Consider the following 19,985-nt stretch of genomic DNA (forward strand, 5'->3'; position numbering starts at 1 on the left):
ACGATATGCTTTTGCTGACAAAAGAGGCATTTTTTTGTAGTTGTGAAGACGGAATTAAAATACACTCAAAAATAATTTGAATCAGTGTTACTCGTAGCAAGACGTGAAGCTTTGTATGCGAATGGCTCATAACACGATTAACATTGTAAGTACATTTTGGTCCGATTCTGAGCGTTCGAGGTCACGCACTTTCCTTGTTTGCACCGACGTAATGTTATTCTTACGGTAACGTGCAACAAATAAAAATACTTACGGTAGTACCAGAAGCATAAGCTGAAATTTTTGAACACTTGTTCCAATATAGTTGTAAGTGCAATTTGCAGTCTAATTTCAGGTCATTAAAGATGTTTATACTAGGCTGTTAAAAAAAGCTTTGTGCCATATTCGTGGCTTGCATATAGCGTGCGTGTTGTTCTTTTAACTCTGAAGCTTACTCTCTTCTTCTTTTTCCTCTTCCTGGCCTTAAACCAAGTCATCACGGGGTCGGCATGTTAATCTAGGTTTGGCAGTGTTAATGGCAGAGGGTGGCCGGATCCCTTCGTGTCATCGCCCCCTGCGTCTAGTGTCATTCCGTGTGAAAGTGCAAATAAGTTTTCGAAATGTTTGCGAAAAGTGTATCTGAGGTCGTATGTGAGTACCATAGCAGTATTCACCTAGTCTGTTGTGGGAAACCGCGTCAAAACCACATCCAGGCTGGCCGTCATACCAACTCTCGTAGTTAGCCGACGGGCGGATTCGATCCAGGGCCGGCGCGACATGCCCCTGGTACCGTCACATAACGCGAGCGGCCATCCGGGCTGTTTTCCGCATTACTCTTCCGACCACAGTTAATCGCTACCTGTTTAACGCAGGTAAAAATAAACCGCACTCTCATGCAGGTCAGCAGAGCGCGCTGTGTCACCAACTGTGAAGCGCCAGTGTGGTTTGTGCAACCTGTCCGTCGGCATGCCTCGATGGGCCACTGCGAGGCAAAGCGTGCGAGCGTTGTCGCATTTCGGCGAGACGGACTGCCGGCTCGAGGAACTGCCCGCCGAATAGACGCGCACCTCAGTAACGTCACTGAAACATTCAGCCGCTATCGTGAGACAGAAAACATTTGAAGATATGCCAGTAGCTGTCGCCCGCGCAAACGCCACCAGCTGAGCACCACAACCTAAAACTTGTGGCTCGGTAGTACTCCCCAAGCAGAGTGCAAGAGAACTTCGTACTGCCTTTTTGGAGGCAACTGGAAGGACTACGTCGACCTGGACAATATACATTGATGAGCCAAAGCTTTATACCCACCTGATTAATAGCTCGTTTGTCCGTCTTTGGAACGAAATACATCACTGATTCTGCGTATCAGGGATCCGACAGTTTTTGGTAGGTTTGTGGAGGTATGTGGTATTAGACGTCTACACACAGGTCATGTAATTCGCGAAAATAACGGGCCGCTGATTTACGTACGCAGATGGGTCCCATAGGATTTATATCAGTCGAATTTGGTCATCATAATTCTCCTCAAACCATTGTAGCACGGTTCTGGCTACGAGACACGTCCAATTGTACTGCCGTCGGGGAAGACATCAATCATGAAGGGATGCAGATGGTTCGCAGCTGTCAGCGTCTCTTCTGTTACTACCATAGATCCCATACAACCGCAAGAGAATGTCTCCCATAGCACAATACTGGTCCCACCAGCCTGCGTCCATGGCGCCCTGCTCGTTTCGAGCCGCCGTTCACCTCGATGACGGCGTTTGCGGAGACGACCGTTGCCCACTGCAGTTTTAATCGACGATGTCGTTGGGCCAATATGTGAACACGCAGAGCTGATCTGCTCCAGAGCTCCATGTTCAACAATGCACGATGAACGGTGTGCTCCGAAACACTTGTGCGTGTACCAGTACTGTGCTCTTTCGGCAGAGATGCCACAGATCACCATCTATTCTACTTTACAGAGCAGGGAAGCCTTCGAACCACATGTTCTGTGAACAGTCGTGGACGTCCAACCATTTAGCACTTAGCGATATTTCACTGTCGTTCTACCTCTTTCCGTAGATGCTCACGACAGCACCACGTGAACATTTGACCAAATGTCTGTGAAATCTTATGGGACTTAAGTGCTAAGGTCATCAGTCCCTAAGCTTCCACACTACTTAACCTAAATTATCCTAAGGACAAACGCCGGCCGCGGTAGCCGAGCGGTTCTAGGCGCTTCAGTCCGGAGCCGCGCGACTGCTACGGTCGCAGGTTCGAATCCAGCCTCGGGCTTGAATGTGTGTGATGTCCTTAGGTTAGTTAGGTTTAAATAGTTCTAAGTTCTAGGAGACTGATGACCACAGATGTTAAGTCCCATAGTGCTCAGAGCCATTTGAACCATTTTTTGATGGATGCAATATCACGTCCTAGGTATTTAAAGGTATTTTTGATCTTAAATGATGTTCCCATGGAATGCCAGTATTTCAGTTTTTTCTTTAGATATTAACATATCATTTGCTACCCTGTATCGGGACAAAATTTCTCTCTGTAACTTATCTTCCTAATCTGCTAAGATTATTTGGTCACATGCGAACAGGATTGTATTTATAACTTTATTATGAAGCTTACAATAATGCGCTACTATATTCTGTCATATATTTGCAACGTCATCTATGTGGGTGATAACGGACATCCTAGTATCACTCCTTGGGAGATGGTTCTCGCAAATGGATTTCCTTTTTGTACTTTGTATTACAATTACACCACATCCGTTACAAGCTGAGGAACATCATACTTTTCTAAAATTTGCCGTAATTTAACTCCCCTAACTTTATCAAAAGCTTTTTCACAGTCTAAAAAAGCTATGTATGTGGGATAACTGTATTCTCTGTGTTTCAGTAATTTGGGACGTTGAAGGAGAAAAAAAAAGAAAAAAAAACGCTGCCTAAACAAGAACTTCCCACCCGAAACTCATTCCGTTGCTCTGTAAGATGCGTTTCTGAAAGTGTTTTCAGTATAATTGTTATTAATTTCACATAATTCTGAAGCCAAAGTTCAAAAAATTAATACCTATATTACTACCAAATATCCTGTGTGTCCCATTTAAAAATAAGAAAAAAAATCGGATGACAACTGCAGCTGGCCAATCTCCTGATACGGTACTGTATTTCAAACATGTATTTACAAAATTTAATGGCTTTGAGAGTAACTGTTCCGTCTCCACATGATTAAATCGGCCTCTACAGACCTGTTATCAACAACGGTAGAAACTCCCAGCAACGTGGAGCACGAAGGTGGTGTCCAAGGGACTACGTAAAAAGGAAGTTGGATAAATGGCGTCGGGTTCTCTACACCGATGAGTGCAGGATTTAGTTGGTGCCTGGTGATCGTGTGGAGATGGGTTGATGTCAGTGCTCATCTAAAGTGTGTGGTCCCATGGTTCAGCAGCGAGGCAGACATGTTTAGGGCATAATGTACATATGCATGCTGTCACTTACCGCTATCAAGGGTAATTTGAGGGTTGATTAGGGTATAATGTACATATGCATGCTGTCACTTACCGCTATCAAGGGTAATTTGAGGGTTGAGTGGCACCAAGTCAGGATCCGCCAACCTACTGCTCAATCCCGTAAACAACGTATTTGCTAAGGGTTCATCTTCAAACGCGATATTACATCTGCGGTCACCACAGCGACTTGCTGATTAGCAGTAATAAACTTTTTGAAAAAGTGCATCTTTAATTTAATTGAAGCACTTCAAACGGTTAACACTGTGATCAGTTTCATAACAAAATGACCACGACATCTGCTCTGCGGCCGTGTGCGTAATCTGCAAAATCGTCATTCAGCACACAGTCCGTATCATTATTTCGAGGCAGTTGATCTCTGACGCAACGGTCTCGGGGGAGGTACAGATGTCTGCAGCGTTTGTGGTCTCATGCAACAGACAGTGACGCCGGGCGCTCTGCGGTTACCAATATCCGCCCACACTAATTGATGTGCCGTCATCCGTTTACGCAAGACACGCTTACGTAAGCCACCGTTTCGCTATGGCCATTATTTCAAGCGGCAGAAAGTCCAGGGAGACAGTGCCACATCTTACCAATAATTAGTGGCCGAAATGGACGCATACGATGTTGAATCGTAAAGCATAAACCTCACTACAGATATACCCCCTCCCCCCCTCCCCCCCTCCCCCCCCTCTCTCTCTCTCTCTCTCTCTCTGATTTACCTGATTAGAATCAAAGAGATTGTTCGTAGTCTCCAAAGGAATTCATAAAAATACCAGGGTAACCTGTATATCCGATTCCGTGTCGGTGGAAGATGGCTTTGGATAGGAAGTGTAATTCATTCACGAAGAGAATCGCTCATAAAGCTATCGTCTGATTCTTGGATATGTTTCTTGTTTAACTTATCTGCATTTTGACAATAGTTCTGTTCTACACATTTGTCGGCATGATAGATCTGATTGAAGTAGTGTATACGCTATAATCGTCAACTAACAATCGAAACAGTCCGTCGATAAAAAGTCAACTGTATGAGCTAAGAAGCCTCTTTCCGCTCTGTGCTGGGCTGTCAAAAGAAGTGGAAAGAGATTAACTCGACCTTTCGTTTAGACATATGTGTTATATCTGGAAAAGAACAACAACAACGCATTTCTTGGAAATCGGGATTACGAAGGTGAATATCGATTTCTGGTTAGGAAGTACAGAATTCTATAAGTAACAGAGCGTAAGTTGGGTACTTCAGAAGTATAAGCTCAAGGATGCTGTTGCAATGTGGCTATCGTAAGCGATATAATTTAGTACGTAGTTCTTAATGGGGAGACGAATTCACAAACGTAAATAACTATGGGACGAACGTTACTTTTCACAGTACATATATGAAGTCTACTTCTACTGTTCTTTGATGCCATTCGCAGAAAGAAGGAGATTAAAACTGATCTTCTGTCCAATGAAGCCTCTGCCAGGCATTTCATTGTGAATTACAGAACAATGATGTAGATGGATACATAGGTGTAGGTCCTTAGAGACGGAGCACATACTCTGATTGGGGAAGGAAATTGGCCGTGTCCTTTTCAAAGGAACCATTCTGGCAATTGATTTAGGAAACTACGGAAAATGTAAGCTGAATAACAGGACGGGGACTTGAGTCGGTGTCATCTCCAATGCAAGTCCATCGTTTTACGGTTGCATCACCTCGCTCTATGAGACTGATCGTAGATAACCCAGTTGTATACAAATAGTCACGTTGCCAGAGAATTCCTCTCAATGTATAAAGACGAGTACCTTCCCTATACAGCAGCCATGGGCCGAGCATCAAATAAGCATCTGACTTTTACGTCAGAGTAAATCTACTGTTACTGATCATTCCATGGAGCACGAAAGATCTGTAAGTGTACAGTACAAAGGAAAATAGGTGGTGACTGAGTATAACATCAAAGGAGGTCATACACTGGGGTGACAAAAATAATGGGAGATCGATAGGCACACGTACAGATGGCGGTAGTATCACGTACACAAGGTATAAAATGGGAGTGCGTTGGCGGAACTGTCATTCGTAATCAGGTGATTCATGCGAAAAGGTGTCCGATGTGATTATGACCGCACGACGGGAATTAACAGACTTTGAACATGGAATGGTAGCTGGAGCTAGACGCATGGGACATTCCATTTCGGAAGTCGTTCGGGAATTCGATATTCCGAGAGCCACACTGTCAAGAGTGTGCCGAGAATATCCCGTTTCAGGCATTCCCCCTCGCCATGGACAGCCTCCACTTAACGACCGAGAGCAGCGGCGTTTACATAGAGTTGTCAGTGCTAACTGACAGGCAACACTGCGTGAAATAACTATGGAAATCAGTGTAGGACAACCGACGAACGTATCTGTTCGGACAATGCGGCGAAATTTGGCGTTAATGGACTATGGCAGCAGACGACCGACAAGAGTGCTTTTGCTAAGAGCACTACATCGCCTCAAGCGCCTGACCTGGGCTCGTGACCATATGGTTGGACCCTAGACGACTGAAAAACCGTGGCCAGGTCAAACGAGTACCGATTTCAGTTGGTAAGAGCTGATGGTAGGGTTCGAGTGAGGCGCAGACTGCACGACGCCATGAACACAATATGTCAACAAGCCACTTTGCAAGCTGGTGATGTCTCCGTAACCGTGTGGGCTATGTTTACATGGAATCGACTACATACTATAGTCCAAATGACCCGATCATTGACTGGAAATAGTTATGTTCGAGTGCTTGCAGACCTTTGCAGCCATTCGTGGAGTAAATTTTCTCAAACAACGATGGGATGTTTGTGGATGACAATGCACCACGTCGCCGGGCCACAATTGTTCGCGGCTGGTTTGAAGAACATTCTGAACAATTCGAGCGAATTATTTGGTCATCCAGATCGCCTGACATGAATTCCATCGAACATTTATGGGGCATAATAGAGGGGCTAGTCGGTCCACCGGTAACACTATCGCAATTACGGACGACTGTGGAGGCAGCATGGCTCAGTATTTCTGTAGGGGAGTGCCAACGACTTGTTGAGTCCACGCCACGTCGAGCTGCTGCATTACGATGGGCAAATGGAGGTCCGACTCCTTATTAAGAGATATTCTATGACTTTTGTCACCTCCGTGTATATTAAATGAAGATGTCCGAAAGATCAGATGCCATCTTCATTATGGCTAACCGGCCATTGACCTCCTCCTGTGCTGGATGCACACGCATTGCCCCAACTCTTACGGGACTCTGTAAGATTGTCTGCCGCGAGTAATGAGTGTAATGGGTGGGGGCACTACGAATGTAGTGTGTGGACATTAAGTTGAGAATGTGGGTCTTACAGGGACCGTGCAAGGGATAAATCCCTGCAGTCGCACTATCTTCTGTGCCCTCGGTGGCTCAGATGGATAGAGCGTCTGCCATGTAAGCAGGAGATCCCGGGTTCGAGTCCCGGTCGGGGCACACATTTTCAACTGTCCCCGTTGATATATATCAACGCTTGTCAACAGCTTAGGGTCTTGATTTAATCATCATTTCATTCTGTGTGTATTCGCCCTTGAAGACACGAAGACGCTGTGTCCCACCTGAGGGTTCTGGGACTCTGTCATCAGGCAAGCAATAGCATTAATACTTGAAACCTAGAAATCCGGGAAAGCGTCATCTAGCTCAATCCCGCCTGGAGTGAGAAAGGTGTTTGATAAAATCGTCAGGAACCCTTGCAACGGAGAGGGCCAACTAACCGCCATGGGCCTCAAATCGCCACCGCTCACAATCAGTTATCCCCCCCCCCTCCTTCCCTCCCCCCTCCCCCATTTTCGAATGCGGGCGATTGTTCCACCTCGCAAAGTTATCGCTGAAGGACCGAAACGGTAACTCCGTCGTTTTCGTCTAGGTTAAATGATGAACGGAATGCGTAAGTCAGCTGTTTCCTAGGTGACGGCTGCGGTCTATAGTTTTGACATCCTACTATGATACGAGTGCAGTTTTCGTGCTGCAAGTGAACCTAGATTACATCTAATGCATCTGATTAATCTGGATCTTCGATCACATATAGTGACCTGGTGGACGAGTACCTGCGGTATGAGGACATCAGCCTGGATGAACCAGTTCGCGTACATCCGAATGAACGTAAATGGGATGAAGGATTGCAATCCTAACACACTGCAGTTCTAACACTGGCATTGCGTACCATTGCTCATCTGAAAGGAGTTCGCGAAGTAAGCACATCCCATATTGACGTTCTGCGTACCTTGTTTCTGTACTACTTGGTTATGTGGCATAATATTTTCAGGGCACTTTTTGGCGAGTACATATTAACGCTGTACCTCACGTTGTTTCGTGGATGTTAAAGATACCGTAACTCAGACAGAAGCGCGTAGTATATCTAATGCATACACCATTTTGATCAAGGCGTGGCGGCTGTCTTAACAGGGTACTCGTTTATTAATGCATCTGAACTTTTAATATCTATGGCGCAACCAGTTTTTCTGCGAAATATTGTGATATATGTAAGAAGGTCCCGTACGACTGAAGACCACAAAAGGTGGATTCTAGACTTCATTTCATTTTGGGCCACGACCTGCTTCACACGAAAGTTCATTTTCCAATGGCAGACATGTGGGATCGTTTGTACATCAACTGTGGACATTCATAATTCTTCATGTCAGACGTAGAGATTTTTCTCCGATTCGAAGAACTCTTCAAGAAACACAAAATTTTCTTAAAGGCTATGGCAAAAAACCACGATGGCGCGGGTGAAAACTAGCGGCAAATCTTTTGTTACATCGCAATTAATACACTTACTGTCGTGCGCTTCGTAATAAACTGTTGTTCTTCCTTTAATAAACAGCGTATTGTGTAACGCATTCGAGCTATTCCTATAGCGTAACACACGGCTCTATAGCGTACGCGTACAAGACACGAAGGTGCACCAGACCCGGGTCCAGTCCGCGCGGCGGATTGCTGACCGTTGTCTAGTACACTAGCCAGTCCCAGTGCGGATATTGGGCGGTTTCGCATACTCGTTTACGCAAATGCTGGGCTGGTCCCCAAATTTGGGCTCAGAGGATATGATACGCAAACAGTTAAAACAAGCTAACACACACAAAGATTCGCAGACAGGGGACGCACACGACTCCCCTCCGTTAGTTTATCTTGACGACTGTGGCGTCCACAAAGTTAAACAATAAAGTAAAATTTCCCAAATCCTGAGAAAAAAATAGCACACTAGAGGATAAACGCTATGGGAAAAAGAAGAAGAAAGATTGTGTAATCCCGTATGAGATATATGCTGGGCACCTGCCACATCACGAGAATGGATAACTGATTGTTGACCAAGAATTTGTGGTGTGCAACATGATTTATGGGGAGCAATTGGATGAAATAAGGAAGAGTATTGGAATAACTGAAATAAACCCTCGTACGGAAGGTCACAGATGAACTGGCAACTGTATCAGAGAAGCAGAAGGAACAAGGAGGAGCGAGAGAAGGAAGAAGAATCGGGAAGCAAGAAGACGTGCTAAACAATTCAGCTGCGATCCTGAAGTGTCGACTCGGAATCTTATAAGCATAGACAATTGTTTTGCACAATACTACTATTATTAATGCAACAACTTAAGTTGCCAGTAACAGAAAATTTTTGCAAACGTTTAGTGTAGTTCTTTCTACTGTGCCATTCAACTGTTTCTTTCCGTATACATTTCTTTATTTAGGACAATTTGACGTTCTTGTCTATACTATGAAAAATATCTAAATCATTTTTCACAAAAACAACGAAGAACACCCGAATTTTATTGTATCTTTAGATTTTGTATGCCTTGCAGTTTTATATTTTTCTAGTTCGTTGCTTTTGTGTTTTTTACGTAACTGAAGTTGTTCTTCACTGAAAAAATGGTTCAAATGGCTCTGAGCACTATGGGACTCAACTGCTGAGGTCATAAGTCCCCTAGAACTTAGAACTACTTAAACCTAACTAACCTAAGGACAGCACACAACACCCAGCCATCACGAGGCAGAGAAAATCCCTGACCCCGCCGGGAATCGAACCCGGGAACCCGGGCGTGGGAAGCGAGAACGCTACCGGACGACCACGAGATGCGGGCCTGTTCTTCACTGAATATAATTACGAATAAATTATCTATAGTTTCTCAAAAATGTGATAAATGGCTTTGAATAAAACAGTTTGGATGTTAATGGCATTGGTCACCCATTTCGTGATACAAATTATGATCATGTATTTTACGTAAAAGAGACAAGTCACACCAAACCGATTTGTACAAAGAATTTAAAATCTTTATACAGCACGGGGTACTGTTAACCAGTGTGTATAAACGTTTTCTGATAGACAGCGACAAAACTTCACCACATAACCTATTCGCTGAATAAAAACACTGCGCAGCAAAGAAGTGTGTCATGTATAGAATAATGCGTCAATGTAATGTGAATAACTGAAAAGTTATTTCACTGGAAGAGTTTCCGTGTTTGTTAATTTCATAAGGCTACTGCTATTCTCAGTTCTATAGTAGTATTGATAAATGTAAAATAATAAACCTATCGATACCACCCATCCACTTGGGCTCAAAAAGTAGCTTACTGAAATCTAATATGCGTAAAATACGCGCAATACTAAATATTTTAGTCGTTTCTTTGACATAGCATTTGGACTGCACTGCCCCACCCGCCGGAGGTTCGAGACCTCCCTCGGCTGTGTGTGTGTGTGTGTGTTCTTAGCATACGTGAACTTAAGTAGTGTATAAGTCTAGGGACCGATGACGTCAGCAGTTTTGTCCCTTAGGAATTCACACACATTTGAACATTTACTGGCTTCACCAGCTCACAATCAAACTGTCATCTTACAACCTAACCTAGACCCGGTCTACGCTTCTGATCACTCATCACAATCTACATTTCAAAAGACAGTATACGAGTAGATGCAAATAAATGTCAGAACAGTTGTACCTCTGTTTGCGCACATATGACGTCATACGCAAAGTCATTACGTCAAAGGTAACAGCTGGCGCCTTGCATCGTAGTTTCAACTGATCTCTTAATGAAATTTATACCTGATTCTATGATACTGAATTACTGACATTCAGGACTATTTAAAAGGAAATTAGGGTGTAATTTTCCGTCAACGGCGGACTCATTTAGCGACAGACCACATACTCGGATACGAGAAGGAAATTAGCAGTTTTCTTTTAAGGAAATGCAAATTAATCAATTTAAAGAAACGGTGGAAAACTTAAATCTCTATGACCAAATGGTAAACTAAACTTTATTCATTAAAAATACAAGACCAATGTCTTTTCTATGGCACCTATTTGCCGTGTGGCTCCAGTCATAGTTTATAGCAAAAAAGACATAACTTTGTGTGCTTTGAGCTAACAGTTGTAAGAAACACTAGTCAGTGGTGTGACCAACAGGAGATTACTATACGCTCTTATAATCACCTAGCCTTCCTCTTGAAGACCCATCCTGTAGGATAAATGCTGCTGGCTAGCATGAGACCAATTCGAAAAAGATGCATTAATGAAATTTTGAGTATGTTGTTCATTAATGAACTGGTACCCATTTCAAACCAAGGAACGTTTGTAGATACATGGTATCCGTAGCGTAATTAAATAGTTCTCAACTTTTCTGTAGTTCTCGCTAACACTGGTTTACTGAAACTATCTGCACGTAAAATGGAGGGAAGTCGCGCTTGGTTAGCGAGGTCGTCCCAGCGTGTTAACTTCATTCTCGGCAGCGGAACTGTTACATCATTGTGTAGAGCTACATTTAGGTGCCGACTGACTTCATGGCGATAGTAATACAGCTGCGTTCTCAAGCGCAAAACTAAACGCGAAATGCACTGAACTGAACAGAACATGAGAAATGGAAACGTATGCTGTCCATTGCAATTATAATACCCAATGGAGTTACGAGAGTCGACGGAGTTGTAAGCGAAGCTGTAATTGAGAAGGAAATAAAATAGGGCTGTAGACTATCCCCGATGCTGTTGAATCTGCATACTGGACAAGCAATGACGAAAAACCAAGGAGAAGTGTGGAAATCTAATTATGTCTCAAAAAAATCAAACTGAAGAGTTCCAAGTTTACAGATGACACTATGATACTGCGAGAGACGGAAAAGGGAATATCGATTGAATGAGATGGACAGTCTCTTGAAAAGAAGTTACAAAATGATCGTCAACAAAAGTAAAACAAGGAAAATAAAATGTAGTCGAATTAGGTAATACTGGGGGAATTAGATTAGGAAATGAGACTGTAAAAGCAGAAGAGTTTCGCTATTTGGGAAACAAAATAACTGACGATACCAACGCAGAGATTACATAAAATACAGACTTCGAACGCCAAGAGAAGCGTTTCTAAGAAAGATAAATTTCTGAACTTTCTTGTTGTGGTCTTCTGTCCGAAGACTGGTTTGATGCAATTCTCCACTCTAGTATATCCTGTGCGGGCCTGTTCGTCTCCGCACAGCTACTGTAATTTGTAACCTACGTACACCCGATTCTGTTTACTGTATTCAAGCCTTGTTCTCGCTCCGCAATCTTTACCTCCGCACTTTCTACCATTACCAAACCGGTGATTTCTCGATGCCTCCTATCAACCGATCTCTTACATCAGTCTAATTATACCATAAAATTCTTTTTTTCCGATTCCAAGTAGCACCTCATTAGTTATTCGGTTACCCAACTAGTCTTCGGCATTCTAGTGTACCAACACATTTCGAAACCTTCTGTTCTCTCCTTATGTGAAGTAGTTATCGTCCACAATTCACTTCCATGCAAAGATACTCTCCTTGCAAATACCTTCAGAAAATTTTTATTCGATGTTACAAAATCTCTCTCTTTCTGAAATGCTTTTCTTGCTATCACCAGTGTGCATTCCATTTAATCTCTACTTCAGACATCATGGTTATTTAGCTGCGCAAATAGCAAAACTCATCTACTACTTTTATTGTCTCATTTCCTATTCTAATTCCCTTCATTCCTTTACGCTCGTTTTACTTTTGTTGATATTCGTATTTTTAACTCTTTTGAAGATACAATCTAGTCGATTAAAGTGCTCTTTCCGCATCCTTTGTCGTTTCTGGCTGAATTACGATGTCATTAGCAACCTAAAAGTTTGTATTTTATCTCGCTGAACTTTGGTTCACTTTCCAAATTTCTCCTTGGTTTTGTTTACTGCTCGTCCAATTTACAGATTGAACAACATCGGGGATAGGCTATAACACTGTCTTACTTCCTTCTCAACCACTGTCTCTCTTTCGTGCCCTTGGAGTTTTTTCACTGGTGTGTGCTTCTGCAGAAGCTGTAAATAACCGTTTGCTCCCTTTATTTTATCCCTGTTACGATCAGAATTTCGAAGAATGTAGCCTGATCAAATTTGTCAAAAAGCTTTCTCTAAATTAACAAATACTATAAAATTTGGTTTGCCTTTGTTGAATGTATTTTACACGTTAAGTCGTGTATATTGCCTCGCGTGTTACCACATTTCTCCGAAAACTGTGTCTATTGAAATTTGTGCCCATACAAATGTTAAAGTGTGTGTGAATTTCTAAGGGACCAGACTACTGAGGTCATCGGTCCCTAGGCTTAAACACTACTTAAACTAACTGATGCTAAGAACAACACGCACACACACACACACACACACACACACACACACACACACACACACACACACACAAGCGCGAGCGCCGAGGGAGAACTCGAACCTCCGGCGGGATGGGCCACGCAGTCAGTCTAAACGCGCGGCCACTCCGTGGAATTTGCACCCTGTATTTATTGAAATTACGTGCTCACTAACTCATAGTGTAGCTGCACCACTGTAGTCGTCGTCCAGCGGAGAGACTCTGTTTACCCACATTAGGTGACGTGACGTACCGCCCTGTCCGAGCCGCGTGTAAGCCGCCATGCAAATGACCAGCAACGTAGACGTTCTACGGAAGAAGCGCTCAACCAATGGTGGACACAGCGTTCTTCGATATGCCCGCTTACACATAATATTATACTGGTTACACTGTTTTGTTATTTAAATCCTGCTTTTCATTCTTTTATGAAGCGTATTTTGTCCTAATACGAAAAATCATATTGTGCGCTGTCATCTTAAGACATACTTTTGGTTGTTATTATTTAAGTTATTTTATGATGCATACTATGTCACGTATGAAAGATGATACTTTATAATTTTTTATTATACGCACAGATCTTCCACTTGGTAATGATGATTATGATATGCAGAATTGTAACTATGAAGGAAACTGTTTTCATGTTTTGAAGTCACATACAGAGGACGTGTGCATTTAAAACTGTAAGTGAAAGGAGGAACTATATATGGTTTATGTCACCCACACATGTTAATCTGACAATATCTCTTCTGTACATTACACGCACCATATTCTGATCCACGAGTATGAACCAGATTTGATTTCACGGTTATGTTTCAGTAGGCTTTGTCGTATAGATGATATACGACTTTTAAATTCCGCCTTCGTAATTTAGCTTCTATCTTTTCCATATTCCATTCTGAAGCTCAGATCATAAGTAAAAATTTTATGATTACGTCCGACAGCAAATAAAATTATGATCAATTCCAATGATAAAAATTTCGGTATTCAGTTCTTATTGGAGCACCTCCAGTACTCTTCCTCATTACATCACGTAAGAGCCCTCGGATCTTGTACCTGGTGAGTGTAACCTACGGAGTTCGGTCAGAGGGATTGATGGGCGTTCTCGCGACAATTTCTGGGCGCGAATTCACTTGGGACAGTTCGCAGAACACCACTGATCTTCCCAGAGGACCGCTTCTATCTGCTCTTCCATCTATATAAGTGATTCGTGTCAGTATTTACAGGTATGCCTTGCCAAACTGATAGTTGGTAATATTCACACTTCTTTGGAATTGGAATTATTACAATTCTCTCTTATTATTTTGTCCCCCATCAGCTGTGTGAATTACTTGTTTTTTGTCCATTTTAGATCGGCTTCGGAAGTGCAAGGCTTCATCTTCAGGCACTCTATCCTGGTAATCGATACCGTCTACCTCCTCAAGTGCATCGGGTTATCGTATTCCAGTAGTTGCTACTCGTTTCATCGCGTATTAACGACACCAGAGGATGCCGGATTACGAGAATCCGATACACGATAGACAGTATCAATTACCAAGCTACAGTATTTGAAGATGAAGCCTTACATCTTCGAAATCGATCTCAAATAGACTAAAATAAACAAATAACGGTTAATGGGAGACATGATAAGAGAATAACTAGTTATTCTTATAAAAATATTTAGCTGCCGTCATCTTCAATTCTTCAAGAGCTGTAGAGGGAACAGGAGCACTATGCGGTACTGTGGTTGTATTCAGTCGAGTGACTCTTACACATGAATCAAACGCCACGGCACTGATCCTCCTCCGAATAAGGGCGCAAGATGATGTGAAATATCATCATCATAAAAAGGATCTCGCAACGAAGTCTCGTTCAGCTCTTAAATTTCTTCTGTGCCACTCGTAAATTGGGACCTAAGTTCCAGTCATCCAAGAGGTTTCAAGACCTTGGCAGTCACTCGATTCTTTCGTGTGGTGATCTATTATTAATCACTCTTTGACGCATGTGTGGGCTATCACAAGACTGACATAGTTAATTATTCGAGTACAATCAACTTCACCATCAGGTATTAGTTTCGAAGACGATTCCACGGAATTTGCTTTGTTATAACCGGATTTTGGCTGGAAATGAGAGGAAAGGAAGCGAAGTAAAGTTTCAGTATATGGGACGTAGCCTGTTCTGAGTTAACATATAAATGTCCCTGAAATGTCTCGTGGAATGGAAGCATGTGACAATGTGTTGCGCCCTCCGTATGGGGCGTTACGTTCGGCGACAGTCTTGTTATTTGAGAGTAGTAAACTGCATGCTGGAATCAGGTTGCAGGGTTTCCCATATTCTTAGTTGACATTCGGTCAGCAAGGGCAATTAAAGAGGAGATCTATCACACAATCAGCTTAAATGCTTAAGAACCCAAATTTCTGACCAGAATTGTATCCAGAAGAATAGAAAAAAGTTGTAATTCACAATGTAAGCAAGACTTACAAATATCAGGACACAGCCATAAAATTTGATCTAGAAGAATCGTACGATTATATGGAAGCGGTAAGGTTCTTGTACAGAAGTTTCGAAATGGTTCGAAAGCTGCTAATAGGTGGCCCTGTACACTAAGCAGCTCGCACAGTATCAGCGGGCATAATTGACCTCGTCTTCTGCAAGCAGTCTTTGAAATCCTCTCACAATCTTTTCGAAATGTGCCCACCACTCGCAGTACGGAACCGTGAAATTTTCCATTACATCCTGTAGTGTCTCTGAGGAAATGGATTCAGATGCCACAAAGATTACCAATTCAAGCTCGTCCAGCGTGGTGGGACGGTTCCGGCAGAGTGTCTTTCAATGCACAAGGAGTCAAATCGGGCGAATGTGGCGCCCACTCCATCCCTGAAATATGCAATAATCCAACGCAATGACTCTATTATATTACCGAAGTATTTGCCAAGTAAGCGAAACACCTTTTCGGAGCGATGTGGTATGTCCCCGTCTTGAACGAACCACTCTGAGCCCGATTAGTCCTCCAATGCTGGCTATGTGGCGACAAATTGTTCCAAAGTTATAATGTAACGTTCACTGGCGATAGCTTTCCCGCGTGAAAAGATGAGCCATTAATGCCTCTGCTGCATACCGCAGCCCAAACAGTAACTTTGGAACAATCCAGTGGTTTCGCTTCGAACAAATGGAAATTTTCGGAACCCCAGAATCACCAGTTTTGTTTATTCACGACTCTATCGAAGTGGCAGTGTGCTTCTTTTGTGAACCATATGTAGCCAAGACGTTCATTATTAATCAGTGTGAGAATCTGGTTCGCAAAGTCAGCCCCCTGTCGCACAGCTCGTACAGATGCGGTCTTATGGCTTCGGATTTGGAATGGAAACATGTGTAGGCTCTGTGACAGTATTTTTCTGCGTGCTGGAACGCCTCAAACGAAATCCTGCTGCAATCCTTCGGGCGGATTCCCTTGGATTTTGCTAAGCAATTCCAGAAAACGTAGCTAAATCTTCAGGAGTAACTGCAGTTTGCCTGGAGCCAACATTCACCGCTAGATCATAAGCCACGCTGTCTGTCCCTTGGAATTTGGCGAAGAGCTTGCCAATGGTTTGTTCAATTTCAACCTCTTCCTGCGGTACACGAACCACCTTCTCGTTTAATGTGTGGAAGTAATAGCTCTTAAGGTCCGGTGCGCTATTTATAAGCACTACAAGCCCTACGTTCTCCGGTTACTGCGCCTTCTGTTTAGCAGTTTTTCGAACTATATCAAAAACTGCGTAAAATTCTTACAGCTTTCACAATAAACATACCATTTATTGCACTCGTCTATCTATATTAATTTTCGAGATATTTAATTCTGAAATCAGGGACTCCATCGCTGGGCACCCTGAGAATCGTAGTGTATCGCATCAGGTGAAGTGCAGCTTTCACAATAAACATACCATTTATTGCACTCGTCTATCTATATTAATTTTCGAGATATTTAATTCTGAAATCAGGGACTCCATCGCTGGGCACCCTGAGAATCGTAGTGTATCGCATCAGGTGAAGTGCAGCTTTCACAATAAACATACCATTTATTGCACTCGCCTATCTACATTAATTTTCGAGATATTTAATTCTGAAATCAGGGACTCCATCGCTGGGCACCCTGAGAATCGTACTGTATCGCATCAGGTGAAGTGGTCTTTCCTCTGTTGAGCGATTTCGGTTGATACGACCACAAATGCTTCGTTTGTGCATGATTTTGTGTGAGGCCCTGTACTAACGCCGCATCGTTTGGTCGGCCACCTCTGAAGCAAGCACAGCCGCAGCCGGCGCCACGTGCAGTAGCAGTGCGAGCTCGCTGACACGGCGCGTTACTTAACTGCGGATCAACAGCAATTGACCCCCGCCATAGAATGAGACATCTCTCTTCCGACGTTGCAGGGCTCTCTTTCCTACTACAATCTCCCACACAAATCCCCTAGTTCATTTCTTCCACGAAGAGAATGCTTGAATGGAAACAGAGCGAGGTGGTGCAGTGATTATGACACTGGACTCGCATTCGGGAGGACGACGGTTCAAAACCGCGTCCAGCCATCCTGATATAGATTTTCCTAAATCGCTTCAGGCAAATGCCGGGATGGTTCCTATGAATGTGCACGGCCGACGTCCTTCCCTATCCTTCCCTAATCCGATGGAATTGATGATCTCGCTGTTTCGACCCCTCCCCTAAATCAACCGACCAACCTTGAATGGAATACAAATAGATTAGAATTAGACCGAGCATAGTTGAATCAACTGCGGCATTGCAGCAGCACATAATTCACCTGTGCCTTAATTCTCGGTAAACCACTTATAAATAAAATAAAAAAAGAACACTCACAGTTCATTCAATTCTGTAATACATCGAGATACGTCATAATGAATTACAATACAGCACAGGGGAAGGTAAATGTATAACACTACTAAAAATTTCTCGGTGTGCACAATGATCGGAACTTAACATCAGCAACATTTATTTCCTCTACGTGTAACTAAGGTCTTGGTCATGAAAGAATTACAATATTAGCTTACTTGCAATCCTTTTATGGGGAAATTCCATAAACAGACACAAATATATATTTTAATTTAATCCATATTTTGCAGCTTCAAACGTGACTGTACTCAATACACTGGAGGTATGAATTAAAAAACGCCTTCACTCACAACTTTTCGTTTTTTATTCATTACACGATGCATTTCCGACCCTGTGTGTCAATCTTCAGGTGTAATTCGTCTTAATACATGCTTTATTTTTTCTCTTGAATGAGATGAAATGCATATTCCAAATAATGCAAGAAAAGCATTTTTAACGCTTTAGCAACAGCATACTTTTTTCTCTCCATCGTTTCCATACACATCACTTCATTCAAGAGGCACATTCGCAAACACTTGTTTGTAAACCCATACTCATTCTGCATAAACGGGTTGCAAGGATAATATCGGATGGCTATCCTCGATATCATGCAAGCAACTAAAAAATTTAGAATACTAATAACAGCTACACAATATATACTGGATAAACAGAACTATGGGAACACCGTGAGAAAGACACGCTCGAGCCGGTCCATGTGACCGAGCTTTTCGAGGCGCTACAGTCTGGAACCACTCGACCGCTACGTCGCAGGTTCGAATCCTGCCTTGGGTATGGATGTGTGTGATGTCCTTAGGATAGTTAGGTTTAAGTAGTTCTACGTTCTAGAGGACTGATGACCTCAGATGTTGAGTCCCATAGTGCTCAGAGCCATTTGAACCATTTTTTGGTATAAGATTCCCTTGGAAACGATATTTAACCACTCTGAGACGAATGGAAGCTGTTTAGGACGCCAACGCTTTTCCTACACCATACTTGATGTCGTAATGTGTTGTATATGTGTTGTGTTTTTGGTGTTCCCATATTTCTGTCCACCTCCTGTATTTACCCTCTTAGGAAGTTTCTTGTGAAGAATCGAGCACAATTTTAAATAACAGCTTTAGCAATTATGACTCTGGCAACAAAAACAGCCTACACCATCCACTCATTAACATTACTCGTGCACACAGAGGAGCAAACTAAGTAGCATAAAAATATGACCTCTTTCCTCGTGAAATAAAGATACTGTAGGTAATGAAAGTTTAAAAGTTAATTGAAATCATTCCTGACTAGCATCTACTTTTATTTCACAGATTAATTTCTGCTAGGATATTATTTACAGGGTGACTATTATTGAATTATATGAAATAAAATCGTCATAACTTCTGAACGGTTTGCGTTAGAAAGTCGCGGGGAATGATGGGAATTAGTATGCGCTGTAGGTTTGGCTTAGCAACGAAGACCACTTTATTTGAATGAGTTTGTCAATAAGCAAAATTGGCGCATTTTGGGGACTGAGAATCCGCATTTCGCGATCGAGAAATCTCTTCACCCTCAACGGGTGACATTGTGGCGTGCAATGTCGAGTTACGGAATAATCTGTGCGATATTCCTTGGTGGTACGGTGACTATCGATTGGTACGTGATGGTTTTGGAAGGTGATTTCATTCCCATTATCCAAAGTGACCCTGATTTCGACAAGATGTGGTTCATGCAAGACGGAGTTCGACCCCATCGAATTAGGTGAGCGTTTGATGCTCTGGAGGAGCAATTTGAGGACTGCATTCTGGGGTATCCAGAGGCCCCTGGCATGGGCCTCGATTGGCCGCCATATTCTCCGGATCTGAACACATGCGACTCCTTTTTGTGGGGCTACCATATATCAAAGATAAGGTGTACAGCTATAACCCCAAAACCATTGCTGAGCTGAAAACAGCTGTTTAGGAGGTCATCGACAGCATCGGTGTTCCGACACTTCAGCGGGTCATGCGGAATTTCGCTATTCGTCTGCGACACTTTATCACCAATGATGGCAGGCGTATCGAACATGTTATAA

At 42.9% G+C, this 19,985-nt stretch overlaps 1 protein-coding gene and 1 non-coding gene across 5 annotated transcripts in view; one reads left to right on the forward strand and one right to left on the reverse strand.

Annotated features, from left to right (window-relative positions):
• LOC126259893 (uncharacterized) overlaps positions 1 to 19,985 on the reverse strand; it is a 526,255-nt gene that overhangs the window by 203,044 nt on the left and 303,226 nt on the right. The gene's annotated exons all lie outside the window — the stretch shown is intronic.
• On the forward strand, positions 6,850 to 6,924 carry Trnat-ugu (transfer RNA threonine (anticodon UGU)). The gene has a single exon. It is a non-coding gene; the product is annotated as a tRNA-Thr (tRNA).

Source organism: Schistocerca nitens, chromosome 5 (assembly GCF_023898315.1).
Source record: "Schistocerca nitens isolate TAMUIC-IGC-003100 chromosome 5, iqSchNite1.1, whole genome shotgun sequence".
Classification (NCBI taxonomy): domain Eukaryota; kingdom Metazoa; phylum Arthropoda; class Insecta; order Orthoptera; family Acrididae; genus Schistocerca; species Schistocerca nitens.